Source organism: Mustela erminea, chromosome 17 (genome assembly GCF_009829155.1).
Source record: "Mustela erminea isolate mMusErm1 chromosome 17, mMusErm1.Pri, whole genome shotgun sequence".
Classification (NCBI taxonomy): Eukaryota; Metazoa; Chordata; class Mammalia; order Carnivora; family Mustelidae; genus Mustela; species Mustela erminea.
The window spans coordinates 38,127,400-38,139,768 of record NC_045630.1 but is presented as its reverse complement, the minus strand read 5'-3'; the positions used below and the strand labels follow the sequence as shown (position 1 = coordinate 38,139,768).

General features: G+C 38.7%; 1 long non-coding RNA gene across 1 annotated transcript in view; it reads right to left on the bottom strand.

Moving 5' to 3' along the window:
- Window positions 1-12,115, bottom strand: part of LOC116576412 — a 51,716-nt gene extending 39,601 nt beyond the window's left edge. The window contains exon 1 of the long non-coding RNA XR_004280144.1: window positions 12,012-12,115. This is a non-coding gene — a long non-coding RNA (uncharacterized LOC116576412). The remainder of the gene's footprint in view (window positions 1-12,011) is intronic.
- Window positions 12,116-12,369: the final 254 nt, after the last annotated feature.

Below are 12,369 nucleotides of genomic sequence, written 5' to 3'. Positions count from 1 at the left end.
CTTGAAAGGCTTGGGTGTTTTGTGTTAGAAAGTTGTGGGCTCTTACTGATGTATACGATCAGTGAACTGATATTTTCTGCCTTCCCATATGAGGGCAGGTATGGGTTGGCTCTCCTCATCAATGGGAACAGCAATGAACACATCAGATATGTCTATCAGTATGTAATAAGTTGCTGATCTAGTAGTAATATTGATTATAATGCCCATATCTGAGAGTGCTCCCTCAATTTTGAGAGAGTATTTGTTTAACTTCTTATTATCTATTGTGAGTCTATATGACCCATCTGGCTTTTTAAGAGGCCTGACTGGGTTGTTACATGGTAAAATAGTAAGGACAGTAATTTGTTCCTTTAGAAGTTCCTGAATGTTTCCCATAACTTTTGTATGTCCTATTACATCTAGTCCAAGAATGTTTTCTAAATTGGAATCCATAAGGCTTTTATCCTTAATGAGTGATCTACCACCAATTGTTAGGAATCTATAGACCTTGTCCCAGGGTTAATTTTCATCTTAATACTTCAACTAATTCCTTTTTTATTGTTAAAGTTTTCTAAATTAGTAGGATAACCTAGTGTAATTGTTACCTAGGACCATATATCTAGCAACATAATGATACATGTAGCATTTTTACATATAAAGGTGGCTTCTACTGATATGGCCAGGTTACCGGGTGATTTTTCTCCAGCCTGGGCCAAGAGACAGAGACTGCCAGTCCCTGTGGGATTTGCTCTCCTTTAGCTACCAGTGGCTTGTCTATTAATGGGATTAAGCTTTAAAAAGGAGTATTTACAATGATGGGTCAGTAGGTCTATATGTGAGTTTATTTTTCTTAGGTCTATTTACTCTAAGAGCTGGTTTCCATTTCTCTGACATTGAACATATGTAATTTCTGGGGTTTCTATTTGGGTTTCTATTTTTATAATTTGTTACAAAGGGTGCTGGTTTAAATGGTTTAGGTGGCCAAATGGATCTTGCACACTTAGTTCTAAATGGCCTATTTTGATTAGGTATTTACATTTGGTGTAGGCCTGTTTTGTCAATATACTTAAGAGTTAAATCTATAGTCTTTTTCTAGACTTAGTTCTCCAGCTGTTTTTATCAAATCAATCAGTTGTCCTGTGTTTCTGGCACCTGAAAATACTATAAATAATGCTTTTCTCTTCTATGGGGGCTCAGCTTTTAGACTGACCTTTTCAATTTGTTCTGTTGCTTCCACATATAGCCGTTGAGGGTGTCCCTTATCATGAATCACAATTAATAGTTCTAAGTTCATATTAGTATGAATCCTGCTTCCCCTGCTCCTCCTGCTGTTCTCAATGGATATATTTCAAGGAATAATAGGTTAGGTAGATACCATCTTAATCTCCAGGTTGTTGCTATTCAAAGATCTTTATAAATTAGTATTATTTTCTCCAAATAATCAAAGGTGTCAATTTGTGTTAGCGTCAGTGGTAAGGGGCCCAAACTGCACAATCTCTCTTCCTGTGAGGGTAAAGTTTTGTTTTCTTTTGGTCCATGAATCTAATAGTCACTGGGTTTCTGTGTCCAAATGAGTTTGTTGGAATTCTATTCTAATTTTGTCATATTTAGTCTAGTAAAGCTCTCTTCAGTGACTCTGATTCATCCCATATTGTCAAAGATTAATTGACCATATAATTGTGGGTTTATTTCCAGGTTTTCTAGTCTGTTCCATTGATCTATGTGTCTATTTTTGTGCCAGTACCACCCTGTTTTGATTACTACAGCTTTGTAATAGAACTTGAAGTCTGAAATTATGATACCTCCAGCTTTGCATTTCTTTTTCAAAATTGATTTGGCAATTTGGAGACTTTTATGGTTCCATATACATTTTAGGATTGTTTGTCCTAGTTCTGTTGGTATTTTGATAGACATTGCATTAAGTTGCTTTGGGTCGTATAGACATTATTTTTTTTTAAGATTTTATTTATTTGAGAGAGAGACAGAGAGAGCATGAGAGGAGAGAAGGTCAGAGGAAGAAGCAGACTCCCCATGGTGCTGGAGCCTGATGTGGGACTCCATCCCAGGACTCTGGGATCATGACCTGAGCCAAAGGCAGTGGCTTAACCAACTGAGCCACCCAGGTGCCGCTAGTATGGACATTTTAACAATATTTGTTCTTCTCTGCCATGAGCATGGAATGTCTTTCCATTTCTTTGTATCATCTTCAATTTCTTTCATCACTGTTTTATAGTTTAGAGTACAGGTCTTTCACATCTTTGGTTGGGTTTATTCTTATGTATTTTACTATTTTTGTTGCAATTGTAAATGGGATTTTTTTTCTATTGATTTCTTTCTGCTGTTTCATTATTAGTGTATAGAAATACAAAAGAGGGGCGCCTGGGTGGCTCAGTCGGTTAAAGCCTCTGCCTTAACCTCGGGTCGTGATCCCAGGATCCTGGGATCGAGCCTTGCTTTGGGCTCTCTGCTCAGTGGCGAGCCTGCTTCCCTTCCTCTCTGCCTCCTTGTGACCTCTGTCAAATAAATAAATAAAAATCTTTCAAAAAATTTAAAAAATACAAAAGATTCCTGCACATTGATTTTGTATCCTGTGACTTAATGGAATCATTTATTCTAGTGGTTTTTTGGTGTAGTCTTTTGGGTTTTTTAAATATAGTATCATCTGCAAAAAGTAGAAGTTTTACTTCTTCCTTACCAATTTATATGCATTTTATTTCCTTTTGTTGTGTAATTGCTATGGCTAGGACTTCCATTACTATACTGAATAAAAGTAGGAAGAATGAACATCCCTGTCTTCTTGTTCCTGACCCTTAGGGGAAAAGGTCTTAATTTTTCCCCATTGAGTGTGATGTTCACTGTGGGTTTTCCACAGATGACCTTTATAATGTTGAGGTATATTCCCTCTAAACCTACTTTATTGAGGTCTTTTATCATGAATGGATGTTGTATTTTTGTCAAATGCCCTTTCTGCATCTACTGAAATGATTTTATGGTTTTTATCCTTTCTTTAATTGATGCAATATAACATGCTGACTGACTTGCAAATATTGAGCCACTCTTGTATCCCAGGGATAAATCCAACTTGATGGAGGTGAATGATTTTTTTAATGTATTGTTGGTTCTCTTCACTAGTATTTGTTGTCAGAGATATTGGACTATAGTTTTCTTTTTTTGTAGTGTCTTAATATGGTTTTGTTTTCAGGGTAAGGATAACCTCATAGAATGAATTTGGAAGCCTTCCTTCCTCTTCTATTTTTTAGAATGGTTTGGGAATAGGTATTAACTCTCCTCCTTTAAATATTTGGTAGAGAGGTGCCTGGGTAGCTCAGTGGGTTAAGCCTCTGCCTTCGGCTCAGGTCATGATCTCAGGGTCCTGGGATCGAGCCCCGCATCAGGCTCTCTGCTCAGCAGGGAGCCTGCTTCCCCCTCTCTCTCTGCCTGCCTCTCTGCTTACTTGTGATCTCTGACTGTCAAATAAATAAGTAAAAATTTAAAAAAATAAATATTTGGAAGAATTCACCTGTGAAGCTGTGTGGTCCTGGACTTTTGTTCTTGGGGAGTTTTTTGATTATTGACTTAATCTCCTTGCTGGTAATTGTTCTAGTCAAATTTTCTATTTCTTCCTGGTTCAGTTTTGGTAAGCTATATGTTTCTAGGAATTTATCCTTTTCTTTAAGTTGTCCAATTTGTTGGCATACAGTTTTTCATAATATTCTCTTAGAATTATTTGTATTTTTATGATGTTGGTTGCTATTTCTCCTCTTCCATTTGTAATTTTGTCTGAATTCTTTCTCTCTCAATAAGTCTGGCTAGAGGTTTATGAATTTTATCTTTTCAAAGAACCAGCTACTGGTTTCATTAATCTTTTCTGATTTTTTAGTATCTCTATCATATATTGCTGCTTTAATCATTATCTCCTTCCTCCCGTCAGTTTTAGGTTTTGTCTGTTCTTTTTCTAGCTCCTTTAGGTGTAAGGTTAGGTTGTTTGAGATTTTTCTTACCTCTTGAGGTACGCATGTATTGCTGTAAACTTTCCCTCTTAGAAGGGAAGGGTTTTAGAACATTCTGTTTTCATTTTCATTTGATTCCATGTACTTTGGGATTTCTTCTTTGATTTTGTGGTTAACCCATTCATTGTTTAGTAGCATATTACTTAACCTTCAAGTATTTGTGTCTTTCCAGATTTTTTCTTGTGTTTGACTTCCAGTTTCATAATGTTGGTCAGAAAAAATGCATGATATGACATCAATCTTTTTGAATTAGTTGAGACTTGTTAATATGTGATCTATTTTGGAGAACATTTCATGTGCACCTGAAAAGACTGTGTAATCTACTGTTTTAGGATGGAATGTTCTAAATATACCTTCTAAATCCATCTGGTACAGTGTGTCATTCCAAGCCATTGTTTCCTTACTGATTTTCTGATTGGATGATCTGTCTATTGATATAAGTGGGGTGTTCAAGTCCTCTACTGTTACTGTATTACTATTGATCAGTTCATTTATGTTTGTTACTGTTTTATGTATTTAGATGCTCCTATGTTGGGTGCATAAGTATTTACAATTATATCTTCTCATTGAATTGTCCTGTTTATGATTATATAGTGTCCTTCATTGTCTCTTGTTAGTCTTTGTTTTACAGCGTTTTTTTCAAAGATTTTTTCAATTATTTGACACAGAGAGAGAGAGAGAGAGGGAGAGAGAGCGTGCATGCACACAAGCAGAAATAGGCAGAGTGGCAGGCAGAGAGAGAGAGACAGACAGTCTCTCTGCTGAGCAGAGAGCCTATGCAGGGCTCGATCCCAGGACTCTGGGATCATGACCTGAGCTGAAGGCAGCCGCTTAACCAACTGAGTCACCCAGGTGCCCCTACAGTCTTTGTTTTTTTTTTTTTTTTTTAAGATTTTATTTATTTATTTGACAGAGAGAGATCACAGTAGGAGAGAGGAAGGGAAGAGATCACAGAGAGAGAGGAAGGGAAGCAGGCCCCCTGCTGAGCAGAGAGCCCGATGTGGGACTCGATCCCAGGACCCTGAGATCATGACCTGAGCTGAAGGCAGCGGCTTAACCCACTGAGCCACCCAGACACCACCAGTCTTTGTTTTAAAATCTATTTTGTCTGATGTAAGTATTGCCACTCTAGCTTTCTTTTGAAATCCATTTGCATGATAGAAGTTTTCCATCCCTTCACTTTCAATTTGCAGGTGTCTTTAGGTCTAAAATTAGTTTCCTGTAGACAGCACAGAGATGGGTCTCATTTTTATATCCATTCTGTAACCCTATGTGTTTTAATTGGAGCATTTAGTCCATTTAAATTCAAAGTAATTATTGATATGTACTTATTGCCATTTTACTACATGTTTTGTGGTTGTTTCTAAAGTTTTTCTTGATCCTTGTCTTTTTCTCTTTCATAGTTTGCTCATTTGTTTTAGTGATATATTTGGATTTTTTAAAAGTATTTTTATTTTTGCACATGCACAGATGCATGTGCGCATGAGGGAGAGATGCACACATGAACAGAGGGGAGGGGCAGAAAGAGAAGCAGGCTCCCTGATTGAGCAGGGAGCCTGATGCAGGACTTGATCCCAGGAACCTGGGATCATGACCTGAGCTGAAGGTAGATGGTTAACCAACTGAGCTACCCAGGCCCCTGGACTTCTTTCTCTTTATTCTTAGCTCTGTATTGGGTTTTTTGATGTGATTACCATTAGCTTTGCATGTATCGTCTTCTGCATAACAGTCTATATTAAGTTGATGGTTGATTTTTTTTTGTTTTTTTTTTTAATTTATTTTTTATTTATTTTCAGCATAACAGTATTTATTGTTTTTGCACCACACCCAGTGCTCCATGCAATCCGTGCCCTCTATAATACCCACCACCTGGTACCCCAACCTCCCACCCCCCGCCACTTCAAACCCCTCAGATTGTTTTTCAGAGTCCATAGTCTCTCATGGTTCACTCCCCTTCCAATTTCCCCCAACTCCCTTCTCCTCTCCATCTCCCCTTGTCCTCCATGCTATTTGTTATGCTCCACAAATAAGTGAAACCGTATGATAATTGACTCTCTCTGCTTGACTGATTTCACTCAGCATCATCTGAACTCATTCTTTACTCCTCTCCTCCCCACAGTTTAGATGTCATATTTTACATCCTTTTGTTTTGTGAGTTCCTTGGCTAATTGTTTTAAAAGAAATATTCATCTTTCTATTTTTGTGTTTCCCACTTTCATATTGTCACTTTTGGTCTTATCTTTGCACTCAAACAGTCCTCTTTAATAATTCTCGCAGGGCTGGTTAGTGGTCATGACGGCTTTAGTTTTTGTCTGAGAAACTCTTTATCTCTCTATTCTGAATGACAGCCTTCCTGGATATGGTATTCTTGGGTGCAAGTTTTTTCTAAATGGCACTTCGAATACCATACCATTCCCTTCTGGTTTGCAAAGTTTCTGCTGAAAAATCCACTAATAGCTTTATGGGGTTTCTCTTGTATGTAATTGTCTTTTTTTTGTCTTCCTGCTTTTAAATAGTTTTATCACTACATTTTGCCATTTTAATTACAATATATCTTGGTGTGGATATGCTTTTGTTGATTTTGCCCGGGAGGAGGGACTCTGTGTCCCCTCATTCTGATTATTCATCTCCTTCCCCAGATCAGGGAAGTTTGGGGCTATTATTTCTTCAAATATGTTCTCTGCTCCTTTTTCTCACTATGAGTCTTGTTATGTTTGATGGAATCACTGAGTTCTCTAGGTCTAATCTCATTTTGCATAATTCTTTTTCTCTCTTTTGTTCAACTTGATTACTTTCCATTACTCTATCTTCTAGGTCATTAATTTGTTCTGCTTCTTCCAGGCTGCTGTTCATTACATCAGCATGTTTCTCATTTGATTTATTGAAACTTTCTCTCTGCTAGTAATATAGCAGATATCTCTGTATTAAAGGTCTGACTGATGTCTTCCACTCTTCTCTCAAGTTTAGTGAGTATCTTTATGATCATTACTTTAAATTCTCCATCAGGCATGTTACCCCTATGTTTCACTTAAAAACTGACTGTGGCATTGTTCTGTTCCTTCATTTAAGGCAAAATTCCTTGGTGTTCTTTTCTCTAAGGCTCTGTGTGTTAGGAAAGTCAGCTATATGTCCTGTTCTTAAGTATAATGGCCTTATGAAGAAGAGGTCCTATAGTGCCCTGCAGTGTAGTGTCTCCTCTTTCCCAGGGCCTAGCACTTCTGGGAATGTCTGCAATGAGTGTTGCCTATACTCTGCTGTTGTGTCCTGGCCACTTTATCCTTCAGGCCAGTCGTCTGGAAAGCCTCTCTTTGCCTATTGTGGGCCATGTTTGGTCCCTGACCTAAGTGAGACAGGTTTTAACTAGATGTGCTCTGGTCTGCTTGTAAGATGAGACCTGTCACCACTGCCACCAGAAATGAGGCCCTGCAAAACTCCTAGGTTGGGAGATGAAGTGTTGGCAGGGTGTTAGGCTAATCTTCTTGGGGGTGCAGGAGGGCAGCACTGGGACTGAGGCAAGCATGACTAGGAAGGGTGGTTCCACCAGGCATGGGGAATGTTGTTTGGTCTAAGGTAGGTAGTGAACGTTGGTGCTGTGCTGGTACCCACAGGTGGCCCTGTGCTTAGGTGAAGGGCAGAGGGGAGGCACATGGGGCCTGCCAGTTCCTTTGTTCTGGTCTCTCCACGAATGCTGCCTCTCTGGGACATGCTCTGAACTGAGCAAATAACCTCCCCACTGTGTGCCCCAGGAACTCTTCATATCACGGTTTCCACATTGTATGTTCATGGGAACATACCTGCCTTCTCTCCAAAAACACCCCCAGTACCATCTGGGTTTTTTCCAAGGCAAGCCTGCTGATCTTAAAAATTCCTGAAGCCCTGATAGTTGCAAGAATTCATGAAATTCAATCCATCTTGGTTTCCAAGCCAATTGCTATGAGAATTTGTCTTCTCCGTGTGGGGTCCCTTGTCTGCTACATTATTTCTCACCCTTCTCTGGAATCACCTTCCTCCCCATTGCAGCAACCGTGATCCATTACTCTCCCAAATTGTGTCTCCACATTTCCTACCTTCTTCAGTGTGGCCTCTTCTCTACCTTTAGTTGTGGAGTTTGTTCTGCCAGGCTTCAGGTTGATTTCTGGGGTATCTGGCATGATTTGATAGTTTTCCAGTTGTATTCATGGGACAAGGCAAGCCTAGGTCCTCCTACACTGCTGCCATCTTCCCTTAACCCTTAAAGAATCTCTCTACCCTATGTGGGGCTCAAACACATAACCCCAAGAACAAGAGCCTCATGCTCTACTGACTGAGCTAGCCAGGCATCCCCTCTCTCAGTTATTCTTTTTAATACAAGATATAACAAACTGAGTTGATCAAGCCAAAATCTGGAGTTTCCTTAACTTTAAGTATTATCCAAACTAAGTCCTCAGTAGGTCTCCAGGAATCCTCAGAAGTTAATATAAAACCTATTTGGCCCTTAAACCACCTGCTGAGTAATTTTAATAGAGTTAGCTACCAAGGCATATTTGCTCTTTCCCTCCTGTCTTACACAACTGTGTTCAAAATGCAACTAATGAATCACTGAACACTTCATCAAACACTAATGATGTACTGCATGGTGGCTAACATAATAAAAAAAAATGCTTATCATATAAAACTATTTGAAATGCTCTATTAAGTGTCTATAGTATGGTAAAGCATCACAAGTAATTATTGTGCCAATGTAGTACCAAATTATATCAGCTGTCAGTTTTGTCCATTCAAAGGCTGTTTATAATTTCAGTAGGCTGTTACAGATGTAAATAGTATATTAAGTTTAAAATTTCTCAATCTGAAAATGGGCCTAACCAGATTTTAATCAATTATAAAATTAATATAATGTATCAACCTATATTTCAAATTTGGCATGGAGTAGGATATATCCCAGACTACTGACCAACATTACTTATTACTACTTTGCTTTGGATTGTAAGCTACCCAATTATTTTGGTGGGGGAGACACATAAATACTCAGTTTGGCAACAGTTTGCTTCACACAGTTTCACTGTGGGATTTTACAACTCAATAGCATACAGGAGCATATCTTTAATAAGCCAATAAAGAAATAACATACTCTAAATCAACTGTTGACCAACAAAAGACAAAACTGCAAGATGCAAAATAAAATACATGCATTTAGTTGGAGTGTTAGGGATTGCAATCTGGGAGATACAGATTCAACCAAAATCAAAATTGTGCTCTGGAGGAGAGATAAAGGAAATTAGAGGTTTTTTCCCTTATGCTCAATTAACCAACATAGCTTCACTAGTTTTTGATGTAGTGTTCAATGATTCATTAGTTACATATAACACCAAATTAGAGTTTATAAAGAGGAAAGAGGGAATTTAAGTAAGTTATTTCAAATTAAATGTAATTGGTGCTGGTATAGCTACTATAACACTAATCTATATGTGATCAGTTGCTAGGACTAGTGTTAATTGGAAAATCCATTTATGTCCACTTTAACATGCAGCCAATGATTTTTAGGTGAGTTCCAGAACTCCGGGAATTTGAGGCAGAATATGTACATGAGCCCCACTTCCTCAGTATCCTCTGAGCTCCATTTTAAATAACCCTCTTAGCAATGTTTTCTTTGCGTCTCTCCATTATCATTACTCCCTTTTGACTGAGATATTTGCATACAGAAAGCATCAGTGATCAACCTTTGGTTTTGTAATCTCATTGCCTGAAGTGGCCAACAACCTGCTCCAGGTCTACCAAGTACCTAAGTGGACAGTCTCATGGTTAGCCAATATTCATCATGTTTAACAGGCTTGCTGTGCAAGAGTCTTAAGGCCACATTTGGGAAACAAGGAGGTTTAAGAAGTGGACCTTAGACTATGTCAGTTGAAGTTTCACTTTTTGGTTGTCAGTGGGTAAGTTTGATGAATATTTTTAAGTCTTTAAGCAACTAGTACCAAAACAATAAATACAACTTAAAACAATAATATAATTTGTATACTCAAAATGCGAGAGTCCTGAGTCCTGAGAGAAGCCAATTAAAAAGATGAGAATTGAAAATCAAACCATTCTAGTACAAAGCTTGAATTTCTCTTTAAAGATTTAGCTAATTTAAGTAGTTTAGTGAGCTCCAATTTCACTTGTTGGGAAGTGTTTAAGTACAACATGAGGTTTTAGCTATGGCACAAACCCCTACTTGGACTGCAAGTAAATAATCTGATGCTATTCTAGGGAATCTGAAGATTTTTCTTGAACCTTAATAGCTCAGGCCATCAAGCAAGTAATTTGACTAACTGTTCTGGTTAAATTTTGTAACATGTTACATTGGAGGGTACCAACCCCCAGCCAGGAAAATAAAACTTGGATGAGATCATTACTGATCTCACCAGAAAAGCCCCTGACAGATCACATCCTTTGGAATGCACATAGCTATTAGCTTCACAAAGATTCTCAGGATAATTCTCTTATGAACAAGGCTCTTTTCTTGACGGGAGGTTAACTGGGCTCTAAGAATGCTGAGGGGGAAAGAAGGGAGCCCCAGAGGCACTGACCAGTAATTCAGCGATCTAAACAATCAAATGCCTCAGGTGTGGTAACGTGTGCAGAGATGTATCTTTTAGGGGCGCATAAAATGCCACATAATTTTTGGTTGTTTAAACGTTCATTTTGAGAAAAAAGAAGGAGGATAATGTCTAGCCAAGGAACCAGAGGGAGTCCAGTGGTTTGGTTAAACATAGTCCTCATAAAAGGGCAATCTTGAGTTGTCAAAGGATAGTACCAGAAGGCATGGTGCATAATGAGTCAGTACTTTCAAAAAGAGATATGTAAAGAGTTTGGCCTAATGGAAACGGACAGTTGGAAAAAATTCTATTGGAACGGGTAAAAGATATACAATTTGTATAAAGGTAATTCTAGGAGAAGGAGGGAGTAGGTTTTGATATTTTGCTAATTAAATTTCTGTTAACATAGGAGGTGGTCTCTAATTTTTTCTAAGTTTTTATTTTAGTTCATTAGTTAACATGCTGTTATATTAGTTTCAGTGTACATTATAGTAAGTCAGCAACTCCATACATCACCCAGTGCTTATCGTGACAAGTGCTTTACCCTGCAGTGTGACTGCAGGATCACAGGGAGTTCTATCTTTTTAACTTTCTGAGGAACCTTCAGTGACTGTACCAGTTTGCATTCGAGGTAGTCTCTAATTTAGGGGGAAATAAGCATAAAACACGGAGGCTTTTCTTGAGGCAATATCTGACAGAATAAGTGTTAGAGGGGGCTGTTTTGCAGTAACTAATGGAAGTATTTGGGCACCATGGCGAAGTTGCATATAAATAACATTATGGGGTCATTATCAGTAAACTATCCTGTAGATATACAGTCAGAAAATTTTTTAGAAGTAGCAAGGGATTGAGACCTCTAAATTATGGCACTGTTCTTCCAATTGAAAGCAGTAATGAGGGGGAAGAGAAATATTAATAAACTCATAAGCCGAATTTTGGTGCGATGACTCTTGCAAACATAATACTGGCCTGGTCCTGAGTCCTGGGAGAACAGTCTATACAGATGTCATCTGCTTTTTCTCCCTTTAAGGTCTCTTGTTCGTCTGGTAGTTCAGTTAGATGTTGGAGATTTTTTTTTAATTTTTAATTTTTTATAAATATACATTTTTATCCCGAGGGGTACAGGCCTGTGAATCGCCAAGTTTACACACTTCACAGCACTCACCATAGCACATACCCTCCCCAATGTCCATAATCCCACCCCCCTTCTCCCAGCCCCCCTCCCCCCAGCAACCCTCAGTTTGTTTTGTGAGAATAAGAGTCACTTATGGTTTGTCTCCCTCCCAATCCCATCTTGCTTCACTTATTCTTCTTCTACCCCCTTAACCCCCCATGTTGCATCTCCACTTCCTCATATCAGGGAGATCATATGATAGTTGTCTATGTTGAAGATTTTTTAAAATAGGAAGCATAAACCCCTGAGTCTATGCCTTCTAATTTAGCAGCACAAGGATTTCAATAGTACCTGGTATGATCCTCCATACCCTCCTGGAAGGAATCTTGATGGAGGTGTCCTTTCCAATAAACCATGTCTCTGGGTTAAAGGCCATGATGTTTGAGGTGTTCATTTCCCTGCTAAAAAGGGCCTGAATTAGTTCCTTTATAGTGAGTCATCAACTTATCTTTCAGTAAGCTGAGTTCATATGTACCTTGATCTATTCTCATTGGTTTTCCAGTTATTTCAAAGAGTAAGAGCTTAGGGCGCCTGGGTGGCTCAGTGGGTTAAAGCCTCTGCCTTTGGCTCAGGTCATGATCCCAGGGTCCTGGGATCGAGCCCCGCATCAGGCTGTCCGCTCCGCGGAGAGCCTGCTTCCTCCTCTCTC